The sequence below is a fragment of the Bidens hawaiensis genome, unplaced genomic scaffold (genome assembly GCF_021521415.1).
Source record: "Bidens hawaiensis isolate Kalapana, Puna unplaced genomic scaffold, B.hawaiensis_p1.1 tig00009014_1, whole genome shotgun sequence".
Lineage (NCBI taxonomy): Eukaryota > Viridiplantae > Streptophyta > Magnoliopsida > Asterales > Asteraceae > Bidens > Bidens hawaiensis.
The window spans coordinates 927,657-945,203 of NW_027491657.1; the positions used below are offsets into that span (position 1 = coordinate 927,657).

At 41.1% G+C, this 17,547-nt stretch overlaps 1 non-coding gene across 1 annotated transcript; it reads right to left on the reverse strand.

The window, feature by feature from the left end:
• Positions 1-1,728: 1,728 nt before the first annotated feature.
• On the reverse strand, positions 1,729-1,803 carry TRNAP-UGG (transfer RNA proline (anticodon UGG)). The gene has a single exon. It is a non-coding gene; the product is annotated as a tRNA-Pro (tRNA).
• Between the last annotated feature and the right edge of the window lie 15,744 nt (positions 1,804-17,547).

Here is a 17,547-nt window from a genome sequence, read left to right on the forward strand (position 1 = left end):
AAGATTTTTGGCGAACGGTAGAATATGACTGTAGAGTTGATCCTCCGGTCATGCGCGCTACTGTGAATAATCTGGTGGTACAGCTCTCTGCAAATCAAATCAGAGTCGCTTTGTAGTTCGGGGCTGAAACTACAGATGATCCAACAGATTTTCCGGCTCCATTCAGAGATGGTGCGTTTCTACGTATGGGCTATTCGGATCCATTGGGTGACACACAAAGGAGAAAGGGATTTTTATTGGATCAGTGGCGTTTTCTAATGCACGTGATGATAGTGTGCATGTCGGGTCGTAAAGCTGGTACTGACGGTATGGGGGCAACAATGCAATCTGCAATGACTACCCTGACGTACAACAAGCCATACAGCTTTAGTCAGATGGTGTTTTATGAAATTGATCGTCAGAGACGTGCAATCGCCATGGAAATATTTTTAATGTACCAGATGTTTTTACAGATGATTTTGAATCATGTAGCCCCTACGCTGCCTCAACGACGTCCTATCCGTTATGTTGAGAGTGTAAGTAAGAGAATATTTGCGCAATGTAGATCGTCAAGTGCTCGTAGCAAACCAGAGCTTTGTCCACGGCACACTGCATTGTTTGGTTATTTGGTGAACCCTTATTATATTGCTCCTCAAGGAGATGAATTTCGAGACCCGGCACCGCAACAGGCAAATGTTCCTCAACCACCTCTACCTGTATTACAGCAAGCACTTCCTGCTGATCCTGTTGCAGCTCCGGTGGAACAGGTCGATCTTGAAGCTGCCTTTGGTGGCCAAGGGTTCTTTGATATGGAACAAATTGATCCAGCTGCTGAGGTTCGAGCCCCAGAAGCTGAGGCATCGGGTGTGAATGTTTCGATGGTAGCTACGTCTGTATCAGATTCTGAGATAACCGACTCTGACTCCTCCGCTGATGATATCGCTGAAGCACAACAGATTCTTGTCAGACAAGAAAGAATACATGGCAAGAGAAAGAAAGACTCGGATGACAGTGAATCTGACTTCGAGGAGGATTTAGACCAGTTGATACGACTATCGAAGAGGGTCAGAACTGGTGAGGGTTCGGGAGCTGGTGAAAGCTCAAGGGTGGTTCATTTCTCTCCAGCCTCGTTATCTGGTATAACTATGGTTCCTACTTCTATGACTGTAACAGTACCGATAACCTCTAGTGTTCCCGTGGTGACAACGTCATCATCATTTGGTATTCCACCAACCACGTTTCAGTTTTCGGCTCCGGAGATAGTTTCCTTGCCACCTCCCACTGTTACTCCATCGGAGGTTGTTGCAAGATTTGTTGAGTCAATGTTGGTTCCTACTGCGGGGTTATCTGTCACAATTCCACCCGCTGCTACTATTCAGCCTGCTTCTGATACTCCAGCCAGTTTGGGAATACCTCCACCTTATGCTCAAGACGTTTCTCACATGCGTTTTGATTTTGATGCTACCTTGTCCGATTCTAAAAGGATTGCTGCTCTTGAACGGGTCGTTGCTGAACAGACAAGATTCAATCTAATCCAGACTCAAGCTATCCAGCGAATCAATGTGATTCGCTGGATAAATCAGCTAATCCAGACAAGAATCATGTAAATCAGTTGATGATTTTACCATCAGGTCAACACTACTATGTCAAGAGAATCAATGTGTCCAAATGTACGAGTCACGATTAAGAGGAAGTTGTAACGGTCGATGGATGTTCATATTTGAGTATTTGCTGACGGAAAGCCTCACATCAAGGTGACAGGATTCGAACCTATGGCCTTCTGTACCCAAAACAGATGTGCTAACCAGGCTGCGCTACACCTCGTCTCACCACCCCGGAGCAAATAGATCCACCCGATCGATGAACACTTCTGAAGACCAAGGTTATGACTACCACATAGACGAAACAACTGGTGTTGGCTCAACAATAGAAATCAAGCATTTGTTTCTCAAGAAAATTTTCGACATGTGTGTGACAATTTATCCTTTATTATGGAAGATTTGCAACTCATATATTCAATTGATCTGGAAGAAATGAAATTCTGAATTCTTTGGCACTATTGACAGTCAGAACAAACAAGTTCTACAAGAGGACATGAAGGAAATTTCCTGGAATTAATAATAAAACAAAAATAGATTATGACAAGGCAAAAATGACATGTTATAAGTGTGACAGACTAGGAAACTTTGCACGGGAATGCAGAACTCAGATACAGGCTAGTCACAATCATGTCCAGCCCATAATAACCTATTCAAGTTCATCTCTTCATCCTCATTCACAGCAACAAACATTCAATAACCATTCCACAACACACTTTGCTCAAACCTCAACAATGCCTAATACTGGCCCTCAATATCAGTATCATTATGCATCCATAACTCAACCTATGCAGCAAATGCAGTTTGTGCAACCTTCTTTTATGCCACCCATCAACACACAAGTTCAGCCTTCTATAGTTGCCACACCTGGATCATCTTCTTCTAGTCATGACAACACAAAAACAAGTTTCTTCACACAAGAATTTGTTAACTGGAGTAGTCCTACTAAAGAGATGAGTACAAAAGATCTGGTTCTTGTGGTTATTGATGTGGAATCAAGTGAAGAAAAGGAGATGTAAATGATTTTAACACTGAAAGCATTCAAGTGCTGATGACAAGTGATGCTTCAGCAGATAAACAAACAACTGATGAAAAGGCACTCCAAATTGCTGTTGATGAGGTAACACCTGAGATTTGTCAAAAGTTATGTTCTAATGACTGCCTCATTGAAGTTGCAAATATCAAACTGGCAAGCTAAAACTGAAAAAGCAAATTGCTGGACTTGAATCAACAGTTTTAAAATCTAAAGATGTCTTAAGAGTTAAATTAAATAAAAAAGAAAAGGAGATTTTAAAATTGAAACATGTTTTATTATGGAGTTTTAGAATTGGTTGTTGAATAATTCTAGTACCCCCTGGGTTTGCTGAAAAGGCACAATGAATGCAACAAAACATTAGAACAAACTCAAGTAAACTGTGGTAAATGGATTGAATCTAGTAAAGGATTTCAAATGTTGTTGAGTAAGCAATCTGGCAGTATTGTAAAATTTGGTATTTGATATAATCACACTAAGCCACCTCAAAATAATACTCCTATTACCCCTTATGATTGTGGTGATGCACTTGAGGAATAAGAAATATTTTAAAAATAAGTTCCATAAGTTGTTTTACCAAATGTTGTTCCACTAAAGCTTGCCGATCAAGATGAGATGGGAAAATGATATCAAACAACTAATGCATCACAAGGGTTCAAACCAATTTCACTTACTGAATTGAGTGATAAAATATCAATTGTTGACCAAAGCTCTTCAGAAGTTTCTTAAAACTTGAATGATTCAACCAAATTCTTATTTCAAGATGAAATTGGGAATTGGCATCAAACAACTTATTCACTCAATGAAGTTAAAGAGATTACTATCACAACTTTGGATGGTCAAAAGACAAATGTTAACCACAATCCATCTAATGTTTCAAAAACAACTTATAATTCAATCAAAACAACTAATGTAAACTTCATAACAGTCGCTTCTTCTCAAACAACTGTTGTTCCAAAAAACATTAGTATCAAAGAGAGAAGAATCAAATAGACTATTTAAAACTGCAATAACATTTGATCCTAGATCAATTGTTTCTCATGTTTAGAGTAATATTTCAAAGGTTAAGTAAGCTGAACTTCATCAAACTTTAGTACCTGTATACAAGTCACTAGGTACAAGAGTTGTTGAAAGATTGGGTGTGACCAAGAAAAAGAAATTTAAAAGTGGTCAAAAGAAACCTTAGTTTCTAAATCCATGTGATGAATGTAAGAAAAATAATCATTTAACAAAGAATTGTAAATTTTTAAAAGTTGTACATCACACAAAAACTAAAAGAAAGTTCAATTTGAAAGTGTTGAAAAACCTGCTACTTTGGTTTAAAGAACATTCCAAATTGTAAATTATGAGAATCGTAAATTTCTAAATCCAAATGTTTTCATTAAACTAAAAGTTCTACACCCAAAAAGAAAGTTCAATTTGAAAGTGTTGAAACACCTGCTACTTTAGTTTAAAGAACATTCCAAGTTCAAGAATTGTACTAGTAATAGATGATCCACCAACAAGGATCTTACCACATAAAATTGATGTTTCAAACAATTCATGTAAGGCCACGATCTCAGTGCCCTACATTGGGTGTTGGATTTACTCATAAACACAGTCTAAATATCTGCGATTTAAAATTTTAGCGGAATAAATAAAAAATCAATCACTCGTTACATAAGTCTAAAATTTAAACATCGCAAATCATAATAACTTCAAATATTCATATGCCATCTACTTTAAATAACTGTCTTTTATTAGTTATTATTTATTATTTATTCATAAAAGTAGGATGTTACAATTCATCAGCAATTTCACAAAGTGCGGAAAGTAAGATGCTGACAGAAAATTAAAAGCAGTAAATGAATTTTGTTACAAATTTTCAACAGAAAATTGATTTAACTTCTACTAATGAGCAACCCAAAACCAATGGGACTTGGTTTTAACTAATTTCCTTTATATCTTAAGAGAGCTTTCACATGCATGAAAAGTTTATGGTATGTGGAGAGCGGAGGTTCTAGCACATGACAAGAAACAAATCTCTTCTTTCAAAATTCAAGAAGCATGAAGAAGAAGTTGTATACTTTAAAACAATGAAAAAGAAAATGTATCATTTGAAATTGATTTTATTAAGTGTGTCACAAATGTGTGATAAAGGGTATGGTACATTCTTTACTAAGCAAACATGCAAAATTTCCAACTCTAACTATGCAAAACAAATTGAAAAAATGATTGTAGAGAACACTTTGTTAGCTACAAACAGGAGTGGCAATGTTCATGCTGTAGACATGCTTAGGGATTAAAACATTCCTACTGCAACATGTTTTCTTAGTAGAGCATCAACCAAGGAAACAAACTTATCGCACAACAAATTGGGACATATTAATTTGAACATTTTTTAACTCTCTAACCAAGAAAAAACTGGTTAGAGGTCTACCTATCAAAGAATATGTATGTGATAAAAACTGTGTTGCATGTTTGAAAGGTAAACAACACAGTATGTCATACAAATCTATATAAGAATCCAAAACTTATTATTTTAATATTTGACACATGGTCCTTTTTGGACCACTTAGAATACTGAGTCTTGGAAAAAATGTATTTTCTTGTGATTGCAGATGAATACTCTAGGTTCACCAGGACATTGTTCTTGCACTCAAAGGATAAAACAGCTGAAAAGATCAAGAACTTCGTTATACAAGTCGAGAAACAATTTTATCTACCGATCAAAATCCTAAGGACTGACAATGGAAATGAGTTCAAGAATGAAGTGTAGATACTTGTTGTATCTCAAAAGGCATCATTAGACAATTCATCATTCCAAGGCAACCTTAGCAAAATGGAGTAGTAGAAAGGTAAAACAAGACAGTCAATGAAGCTGCTAGATCCATGCTTGCTGATTCAGGGTTGCCTTTATATTTTTGGGCTGAAGGAGTTAACACTGCAAGCTATGTTCAAATTAGGATTTTAATAAATCAAATACATCAGAGAACGCCTATGAAATTTTGTACAAAATTAAACCACTAATTTAATTTTCAATGTCTTTGGTTGCCCATGCTTTGTTATAAATATGAAAGATTCAATTTCAAAATTTGCAACCAAGGTAGATTGTAGTTATTTTCTAGGCTATTCCTCAACTTTAAAGCTTATAGAGTTCTTAGTTCTAGAACAAATGCTATAAAAGAAACATTAAATGTCAAATTTAATGAAATGTATGATTTCAAAATTCCTAATGATACTTTTAATTTGTATAATCTTGATATTTTAAGCTATGAACCATAGACTGATGAATCTGCTGATACATGTATTCAATCAAAAGGGAAATACTTCCTTGAAGATTCAACTATGGAGAACAAAAGAACTTTCATTCAAACTACTTATCATCAAAGAATTCATGGTTGTGTAACTACTGATGTTTAAACAACTGCTTTTTAAAACGAACTTCCTCACCCCACCTTTGAATGTTCATTATTCATTTCCCAAAACAATTGCTTACCCCCAATGCCCCCACCTTTAACAACTGGTACATCATCAACAGTTTGACCAACCACTTTAACAAACTGAATAAGGGATATCATTCCTTATGTGTTTCATCCATCCCATCCATAGGAACATATAATTGGTGACATACAACATGGTGTTCTCACTAGAATTCCATAAGCTAATGTCTGCTTCTTTGCTGATTTTTTATCTCAACTAAAAGCAACTAAGCATCAAATTGCTTTAAGAGAAAATAGTTGGGTTGAATCCATGCAAGAGTAACTCATGCATTTCATGAAGATGCATGTTCGGGAGTTATGACCAAGACCAGAAGGAGTAACACCTATTGACACAAAATGGGTATTCAGGAAAAAGACTGATGAATGAGGAACTGTGATAAAAAAACAAAACAAGGCAAGATTGGTAGTTCAAGGATATCTTCTAGAAGAAGGAATTGAGTATGAAGAAACCTTTGAACCTATTGCAAGACTTGAAGCAATTTGGTTGTTTCTTGCATATGAAACTACTCATAACCTCAAGTATACCAAATTAATGAAAAATGAGCTTTTCTTTATGGTGACATTAAATAAGAGGTATATGTTACATAACCACCATGGTTTGAAGATGTTTTCAATCCAGACTATATGTAAACCTTAAAAAAGCACTCTATTGACTTTAACAAGTTCCAAGAGCCCATTATGACAGAGTTTCCTCATTTTTGATTTCGAATCACTTTAAAAGACAAAAAATTGATAAAACAATGTTCTCAAAAGGGAGGGACAAATTGGCAGAGCAAGAAGCAAACTACGTTTTCAAACTCAACTACTGAAGTGGAGAAAATTGTTGCTGCAAATTTGCACAACTCAATCACTTGGTCTACAGAACCAATTGCTGGATTACGGGATAATATACTTAAAACACCATTGAAATTCGATAGTGAAGCTGCCTTGAACATCATCAAAAATCCACTTCACCATTCAAAGACCAAACCCACTAAGATCAGACATCACTTCATCAGATATTTCTATGAAAAAGCTTTGATTTCCATTATACATGCTACATTTGAAAATCAGTTAGCTGATGTGTTTATGTAAGTCCCAAATCAAGGATCTTTCAATGTCAAATCATTAAACTCGTTGTTAGGCGGAAACTAACAATCAATTGATTCAAGACAAACAAGAATAAGCACAAATCAACACACGATGGACTTCAAATCACACATTATATTAACGTCGGGTGCTTAACTGTTGACAAACAATTACAAGGTGATTGGAATGATAACCACGTAGCCTACTAACACACCATACACTTTGTTAATGATCGCCAACCCTTATAACATGGTTACAATGTGTGTATATATATATATAGCACCAAATACCTATAGCCTAATCCCACACAAAAGCCCACCAAAAACATATGTTTTCAAGGTTACATTATATTCAAACCTAAGCCCAATAGATTAAGTATAAACCATTAAGCCTAGCCCAACAATCTCCCCCTTGGTTTATAGCTTTATCTTCATTCATGATTCATCACTTCAGCATCGGCCTCTCGGTAAGCACATACCCATAAACCTGTGCGGATAATTGATCCCACCATACCTGTATACTCCTTACCAGTTGGCTTATAAAGTGGTTTAGCCATACTTTGAAAGGCGCTAAGAGTCTTGATTTCTTTTTCTTCAAACATGAGAAGGTATCGTCGATCAACAATATGGTATCGACCCTTCATTAGTAGTATAATCACTGTAGAAGTCTCACCATCATAAGTCCAAAACTACATCTCATCAAGAGCACCGTCAGGAAATCTCTTAGTGATCAGAATGGACTTTACTATAGTAGTTGGAGGCCACATAACATTCAACATCGGCTTGTTAGTGTAAGGAGTACGAATCCCCTTCGCTTTCTTGACAAAGGAATCAACAATGGGCATATCGGGAAATCCTTTCTCCACCTGTTTGCTTAGAAAGTTCCAGAACTTGGTACCCTTTGTCACACCCGGCCCTAAACGGCGGAAACAGCCGGGTGCGCGCGAGTGGGAATTGATAATCAAGCACGGGTCATTGCAAACATTCAAATAAATTTTCCATTGCGCATGAAATGTCTAGTACAAAATACATTACATTGTTTAGAATTACATATAAAAACATCCACATATGAAAAACGTTGAAGATTTCCGCGCCATATCCCCTTACACGGCGGGAACAACCACGCGTGTGGAAGGGATAGAACTAAAATCTTCCAAAAACCATTTTTATAGATGTTCTGCGTGAAGTGCTCTATGTGTGACTCCTTGCGCTACTAATTATCACCTGAAAGACACGTAAAAACATTTGAATCAGTATAAACTGAGTGAGTTCACAAGTTTTGGTGACTTGATAAATCGTATTGCATCATATCCTTGATAAAACCATATTGAAACATATTTCTGATAACATCATTAAAACATATGCTTGATAAAACCGTCCCGCGGGTTACGCGCGGACATTTCTGAAAACCGTGCTCGTCCATGCAAAGTGGCGCTGCCACTACGAGTTAAAACAATACCGTCCCGCGGGTTACGCGCGGACGTTGTGCTCGGAAAACTAGGCGCTCGTCCATGCAAAGAGGTGCGACCCCTACGAGCGGGCTTTACAACCAGTAGTACTACCCCATGACCATACTAGGCACTCGTCTATGCAAAGAGGTGCGACCCCTACGAGCGGGTTGATCAAACACAGTAGTCCCTACCCTTAGAGTTCCATGACGAAGTGATCACTTTCTAAATCTTGCGCACTCACATTGAAAACCAAGATAAACACCACGAACAGATAATCGTTTGCATTGCTTGTAAATATACCATGATAAAACATAATTTAAACACGTGTCCCTCGCCCCGAAAACAGTTTAAAAACAGTGAAAATAGGGGCTGTGAGACTCACCTGTGATTCTTGTTAAGTGATGGTTTAGAGAGAGATTAAACGAGATTCGGGTTTCCTGATGTTAGCCTCGAAATTGGAAGTCTAGAATATGTTTAAATAACAAGAAATATGTGTATTAAGACCAAGTAATCGAAGAATATAAGGGCTGGTCAGAAAAGTAAATCTCAAGACTAAAGTTTCGGCTTACCTAGCGATGGAACTGGAAACGGATGCTTGGGAGATGGTTAGTGCAGAATTACAGGTTTAAGAGAGGAGTTTGAAGTGTGTTTGTGTGATATTTTTATTCAAGAATTGATACTTATTTATAGGTAAATTCAAGGGAACACAATCCCTTGATTTAGGGGATTGAAATCTTATTTATATTGGGTGTAATGATGACAAGGTATGGGGTTTATTATTATTATTTATTTAGGGATGGGGGTGATGGTCCTAGGGAGTGGTTATAAAGATTCTGATGGATTTGACAGTACATGCAGGACTGTGGTTGGTGAGAGTAGGTGCGGCTGACAGCTGACATTTCGTGTTACAGTATACTTTTCCTGGTACTGTTGTCAGTGTGCAGTCAAAAGGTAAAAATCTCTGAAACACGCAACTGGTTCTTTCTGGGCGGGGGTAATCCCCTTTCATCTGAAGAAGACTAAGTGTTTTGTGCGTGTAGCCTTGCGCGTATAGCCTTCTGCGTGAAGGCCATTTCTTTGAACGTTGTGGGTCCGGCGGCTCCAGTTGGTCTTCGCGCAAGCGTCCTTGTAACGAATCCTGCGCGTATCACTGCGCAGGCGTCCTTATAAGGAATCCTGCGAGTCCATCTGGCTCTGCTGGAACCAGCGTTCTCAGAGTTTATTAACAGGGTGAACTTTTGGATTTAAGCGAGAAGGTGGTTGGTTTCTGTGCAGACGTTCATGCTTAAAGGGTTTAGTTTTAAGGTGTCCCGCGAGGATTCTTACCACAGGTGTCGCACATAACTCTTTTTTATTTGATGCGGGTAGGTGCGTAACCTTCTCGTAGTCAGGGACGTTGAGTTTCATTTGTAGATTCTCCATGAGGTCTTGGTATTCCAACATAGTGATCAGTTATGTTGAAGTCAATTCCATCTTGGAGCTTCAAACAAACTAGCTCTCAATGTTCCCGCCATGCGGGGAGGTTAGTTCCCTTTTTCCGCGCGCGCATAAATGATTTGATTATTGAAGAGGTATGCACCCGCCTTAGCATCAAGCGGGGCGGCTAACCCATTAGACAAACGACATGAAATTAAGTTATGAAAACACAAAACCTGCGCGCGTGGCGCACATAACATATGCCCGCGCTGATCCTAACATGGCGCGCATCGCATCCGCGCATGGCGCATATAACATATGCCCGCGCTGATCTTAACATGGCGCGAATCGCATCCGCGCATGGCGCATATAACATATGCCCGCGCTGATCCTAACATGGCGCGCATCGCATCCGCGCATGACATTCACAATCTACTAATAATTAGGTTGGTTACTTGGTTTATGGGATTGGGAAATTACCGGGTGTCACATTCTCCCCCCGTTAGGAGAATTTCGTCCCGAAATTTAGGAGGAGTCGCTGGTAGGAGCTATTTTTTGGAAGAGGTATGGGTACTTTTTGCGCATTTGGTCTTCTCTTTCCCAAGTGAATTCAGGTCCACGCTTTGAGTTCCATTGAACCTTTACTAACTTCATTCGGCTTCTTCGCAACTTTTGTTCTTTCCAATCGGTTACTGCTATAGGCTCTTCCACGAAGTGTAGCTGTTTGTCGATATGAACCTCGTCCAATGGTAAAATTAACGTTTCATCAGATAAGCACTTCTTGAGGTTGGACACATGAAACGTGTCGTGAACTCCACTAAGTTCGGCGGGTAAATGGAGTTTATAAGCAACTGGACCGATCCTTTCCAGGATCTCAAATGGTCCGATGTATCGCGGATTTAACTTTCCTCGCTTGCCGAAACGGGGGACTCCCTTCCATGGAGAGACTTTCAAAAGTACTCTATCCCCTACTTGAAATTCCAACGGTTTTCTTCTCACATCTGCATAGCTTTTCTGTCTGTCACCCGCTGCCTTAAGGTGATCCCGTATCTGGAAAATTTTGTCCGTCGTTTCTTGGATCAATTCTGGACCAGTCATTTGCTTGTCACCCACTTCAGCCCAACACAGTGGGGACCTACACTTGCGCCCATACAAGGCCTCAAATGGCGCAGCCTTGAGGCTTGTGTGATAACTGTTATTGTATGAAAATTCAACCAATGGGAGATGAGTATCCCAGCTACCCCCGAAATCGATTGCGCACGCGCGCAACATATCTTCTAATGTTTGAATGGTTCGCTCGCTTTGTCCATCTGTTTGGGGATGATAAGCCGTACTCATGTCAAGACGAGTACCTAAAGCCCCTTGTAACGATCTCCAAAATCTTGAGGTGAAACGACTATCTCTATCAGAAATGATGGATACCGGAACTCCGTGTTTTGAAACTACTTCTCGAATATACAATCGGGCCAACTTTTCCATCTTATCGGTTTCCTTGATCGGCAGGAAGTGTGCTGACTTAGTTAGCCGGTCTACAATAACCCAAATCGTGTTGTAACCCCCAGGTGTCCTTGGCAGTTTGGTAATGAAGTCCATGGAGATTTGTTCCCACTTCCACATGGGAATTTCTGGCTGTTGAAGCAACCCCGACGGTTTCTGGTATTCAGCCTTCACCTTCGAACACGTCAGGCACTTACTGACATACGTCGCGATGTCGCCCTTAAGATTGGGCCACCAATACAGCGCTTTAACATCTTGGTACATCTTGTCTGCGCCAGGATGTACGGAATACCGCGTTTTGTGAGCTTCGCTTAACGCTTGCTCGCGCAATCCTCCTTTGAGAGGGACCCATATGCGGTTAGCAAAATATCGAGAATCGTTCTCTTTGAGCTCCAAATTCTTAATCATACCCCCAAGGGATTCGTTCTTGACAAACTCTGATTTCAAGGCTTCTTGTTGAGCTTCTCGGATGCGGGTAGTGAGGTCTGCGCGAATGGTCAATCTTAGAGCCTTAACTCGTAGCGTCTTTGTTCGCTCTTTCCTACTTAAAGCGTCTGCTACCACATTCGCCTTTCCAGGATGATACTTTATTTCACAATCATAATCATTCAATAATTCAATCCATCTTCGTTGCCTCATGTTTAAATCCTTTTGATCAAATATATGTTGAAGGCTCTTGTGATCCGTAAAAATCAAACACTTTGTACCATAAAGATAATGGCGCCAAATCTTTAGCGCCAAAACAACTGCTCCAAGTTCCAGATCATGCATTGTATAATTCCTTTCATTGGCCTTGAGTTGACGAGAGGCATACGCTATGACTTTGTTTCTCTGCATAAGGACACATCCGAGTCCTTGATGTGAAGCGTCGCAGTAGACGACGATGTCGTCCGTCCCCTCGGGTAGCGACAAAATTGGCGCACTACATAACTTTTGCTTTAACATTTGAAACGCTGCTTCCTGGTTTTCGCCCCAATCAAACCTCTTATCTTTCTGAGTTAGCGCAGTCAGAGGTAAAGCTATCTTGGAGAAGTTCTCAATGAAACGTCGATAGTAGCCAGCTAGTCCTAGGAATTGCCTCACCTCAGTTGGTGTTTTTGGCGTTTCCCAATTCTCGATGGCTTTGACCTTGGAAGGATCGACGTGTATTCCTTTCTCGTTTACAACGTGACCGAGAAAGTGAACCTCTCTAAGCCAAAACTCACATTTAGAAAACTTTGCATACAACTTTTCTTCCTTCAGCAACCCCAAAATTAATCTCAGATGTTGTTCATGCTCAGCTCTGGTTCGGGAGTAAACCAGAATATCATCTATAAATACAATCACAAACTTATCCAAGTATGGTTTGCACACACGGTTCATCAGATCCATGAATACAGCCGGCGCATTAGTTAGCCCGAAAGGCATCACTAAGAACTCATAATGGCCGTATCTAGTTCGGAAGGCTGTCTTTGGCACGTCTTCCTCATGGACCCTAAGTTGGTGGTAACCTGACCGTAGATCTATCTTCGAGTAATAACTGGATCCCTGCAACTGATCAAATAAGTCGTCAATCCTCGGTAAGGGGTACCGATTCTTGACTGTCAGCTTGTTCAGTTCCCTGTAGTCAATACACATTCTAAATGAACCATCCTTCTTCTTTACAAAAAGTACTGGAGCTCCCCAGGGTGAAAAACTTGGGCGTATGAAACCCTTATCCAATAGTTCCTGCAACTGATTGGATAGCTCTTGCATCTCGGATGGAGCTAGTCGATAGGGTGCTCGAGCTACTGGTGCAGCTCCTGGAACCAAGTCGATTCGAAACTCGACTTGTCGCGGTGGCGGTAATCCTGGCAAATCTTTAGGGAAAACTTCTGGAAATTCGCGCACCACTGGTAAGTCTTCAATCTTTCGCTCATTTCCTTTCTTCTCTACTACGTGCGCCAGGAAGGCGTAGCATCCTTTCCTCAGGCACTTGCGCGCCTTTAGACACAAAATGAGTTTTGTCGCAACTCCACTTCTTTCCCCTTGAATTACCAAGGTTTCTCCGCTCAACAGTGGGATCCGAACCTGCTTCTCATGGCAAATAACTTCCGCGTGGTTCTCGACTAACCAATCCATGCCTACCACAATGTCAAAACTTCCCAAGTCTATTGGCAATAAGTTAATATTGAATCCGTGACCTCCCATGACCAATACACATTGCTCAGTCCTCTCGTTCGCGCGTATTTGCCTACCATTGGCTAGTTCTATAGTATAAGGCGTGTCTAGCATACTGGTTGCTAGGCGTAGGGAGTTTTTAAACTCAGTGGATACGAAACTTAGGTCAGCGCCAGTATCAAATAAGACAGATGCAAAATGGTCGTTAAGTAGAAACGTACCGGTTACCACATTCGGTTCTTCTTTTGCTTCGCCCGCGCCGATCACAAAGGCTCTCCCGCGAGCTTGGTTTCTCTTTTGCGGGCCATCCCGACTGAAATGTCCGGGCTTCCCGCATGCGTAGCAGTTGTCGTTTGCTCCAGCTTCCTTATGGCAGTTTATCGCCTTGTGCCCTGGTCTGCTACATTTGGCGCATACGATGCTTGCGCATTCACCCTCGTGGTGATACTTGCATCTGCTGCACCATGGGCGAGGCCCATTATACCCTTTTCGTGATGTCTCCAGGGCTTGTATCGCGTAAGCCCTTACGCTCTCCTGTTTCTTGAATGGTGGTTGCTTGGAGTCGGACCCTCGGTGGTGAGAGTTCCATTATCTCTTGGGGTCAGAGGTTCGCTGCTCGTTCCCGCGCGAGGTCAACATGCCCGCACGGACCGTATCTCTTGTAAGAGTGATGGCCCGCGCCACTGCCTCATCAAAGGTTGGAGGCGCTGCGGCATTGAGCGGAACTCTGATAACATGGGGTAACCCAAAGATATACCTCTCTATCTTTTTCTCCTCCGTGTTCGCCATATCCGGCACCATCTGGCAAAGTTCGTTGAATCGGTTGTTGTAGGCGTCGATATCAGTTCCTATCATGGTGTGGTTCCAAAATTCCTGCTGTAGACTCTGAATTTCGGCGCGAGAGCAGAACTTTTTCATCATCATTTCCTTCAGCTCCTCCCAGGTCTTGTGGAGAGCAACTTCTCGTCCCAATGTTTTCACTTGAAGCTTCCACCAAGACGAGGCCGCTTCTTGAAACATGCAGGTCGCATAAAGGACCTTTTGATTTTCACTACACCCGCTAATGGAGAGAACTGTCTCCATTTTGTCGATCCAGTTGTAGAGCCCAATGGCCCCTTCGGTGCCCTTGAATGGCCAAGGCTTACAGGCCATAAATGTCTTATAGGAGCATCCTTTGTCCAAAGCTCCTGATTCGGGTTCTGGGGTTTCGGTCTCTTGACGACCCTAACTTGATTCGGCCTTGCTGGCCTCATGCGTCGCGATCGCCTGTGCGATTATTTCTGCGAGTTCCTCGGGTGTCATGGTAATTCCCTTGGCTCTGGTTGGAGGCATTCTCGTTTTACTTAAAAGAGAACGAAAATATATCAACTTAGCGCATGTACCCTGACCACATAATGTTCTTATCCTTAGTGTTCACTAGACATTGTGTGACCCGTGTTCCTAAGTGTGTGTGTGGTTTTTCTTTTGAAAATATTTTCTTTGCAAATTATTTCATGCGATTCCCCTATGGTTATAGTCTAGGTTAAAACTTCTTTCCTAGTTCGCTATAACCAGTGCTCTGATACCAATCTGTCACACCCGGCCCTAAACGGCGGAAACAGCCGGGTGCGCGCGAGTGGGAATTGATAATCAAGCACGGGTCATTGCAAACATTCAAATAAATTTTCCATTGCGCATGAAATGTCTAGTACAAAATACATTACATTGTTTAGAATTACATATAAAAACATCCACATATGAAAAACGTTGAAGATTTCCGCGCCATATCCCCTTACACGGCGGGAACAACCACGCGTGTGGAAGGGATAGAACTAAAATCTTCCAAAAACCATTTTTATAGATGTTCTGCGTGAAGTGCTCTATGTGTGACTCCTTGCGCTACTAATTATCACCTGAAAGACACGTAAAAACATTTGAATCAGTATAAACTGAGTGAGTTCACAAGTTTTGGTGACTTGATAAATCGTATTGCATCATATCCTTGATAAAACCATATTGAAACATATTTCTGATAACATCATTAAAACATATGCTTGATAAAACCGTCCCGCGGGTTACGCGCGGACATTTCTGAAAACCGTGCTCGTCCATGCAAAGTGGCGCTGCCACTACGAGCTAAAACAATACCGTCCCGCGGGTTACGCGCGAACGTTGTGCTCGGAAAACTAGGCGCTCGTCCATGCAAAGAGGTGCGACCCCTACGAGCGGGCTTTACAACCAGTAGTACTACCCCATGACCATACTAGGCACTCGTCTATGCAAAGAGGTGCGACCCCTACGAGCGGGTTGATCAGACACAGTAGTCCCTACCCTTAAAGTTCCATGACGAAGTGATCACTTTCTAAATCTTGCGCACTCACATTGAAAACCAAGATAAACACCACGAACAGATAATCGTTTGCATTGCTTGTAAATATACCATGATAAAACATAATTTAAACACGTGTCCCTCGCCCCGAAAACAGTTTAAAAACAGTGAAAATAGGGGCTGTGAGACTCACCTGTGATTCTTGTTAAGTGATGGTTTAGAGAGAGATTAAACGAGATTCGGGTTTCCTGATGTTAGCCTCGAAATTGGAAGTCTAGAATATGTTTAAATAACAAGAAATATGTGTATTAAGACCAAGTAATCGAAGAATATAAGGGCTGGTCAGAAAAGTAAATCTCAAAACTAAAGTTTCGGCTTACCTAGCGATGGAACTGGAAACGGATGCTTGGGAGATGGTTAGTGCAGAATTATAGGTTTAAGAGAGGAGTTTGAAGTGTGTTTGTGTGATATTTTTATTCAAGAATTGATACTTATTTATAGGCAAATTCAAGGGAACACAATCCCTTGATTTAGGGGATTGAAATCTTATTTATATTGGGTGTAATGATGACAAGGTATGGGGTTTATTATTATTATTTATTTAGGGATGGGGGTGATGGTCCTAGGGAGTGGTTATAAAGATTCTGATGGATTTAACAGTACATGCAGGACTGTGGTTGGTGAGAGTAGGTGCGGCTGACAGCTGACATTTCGTGTTACTGTATACTTTTCCTGGTACTGTTGTCAGTGTGCAGTCAAAAGGTAAAAATCTCTGAAACACGCAACTGGTTCTTTCTGGGCGGGGGTAATCCCCTTTCATCTGAAGAAGACTAAGTGTTTTGTGCGTGTAGCCTTGCGCGTATAGCCTTCTGCGTGAAGGCCATTTCTTTGAACGTTGTGGGTCCGGCGGCTCCAGTTGGTCTTCGCGCAAGCGTCCTTGTAACGAATCATGCGCGTATCACTGCGCAGGCGTCCTTATAAGGAATCCTGCGAGTCCATCTGGCTCTGCTGGAACCAGCGTTCTTAGAGTTTATTAACAGGGTGAACTTTTGGATTTAAGCGAGAAGGTGGTTTGTTTCTGTGCAGACGTTCATGCGTAAAGGGTTTAGTTTTAAGGTGTCCCGCGAGGATTCTTCCCGCAGGTGTCGCACATAACTCCTTTTTATTTGATGCGGGTAGGTGCGTAACCTTCTCGTAGTCAGGGACGTTGAGTTTCATTTGTAGATTCTCCATGAGGTCTTGGTATTCCAACATAGTGATCAGTTATATTGAAGTCAATTCCAACTTGGAGCTTCAAACAAACTAGCTCTCAATGTTCCCGCCATGCGGGGAGGTTAGTTCCCTTTTTCCGCGCGCGCATAAATGATTTGATTATTGAAGAGGTATGCACCCGCCTTAGCATCAAGCGGGGCGGCTAACCCATTAGACAAACGACATGAAATTAAGTTATGAAAACACAAAACCTGCGCGCGTGGCGCACATAACATATGCCCGCGCTGATCCTAACATGGCGCGCATCGCATCCGCGCAAGGCGCATATAACATATGCCCGCGCTGATCCTAACATGGCGCGCATC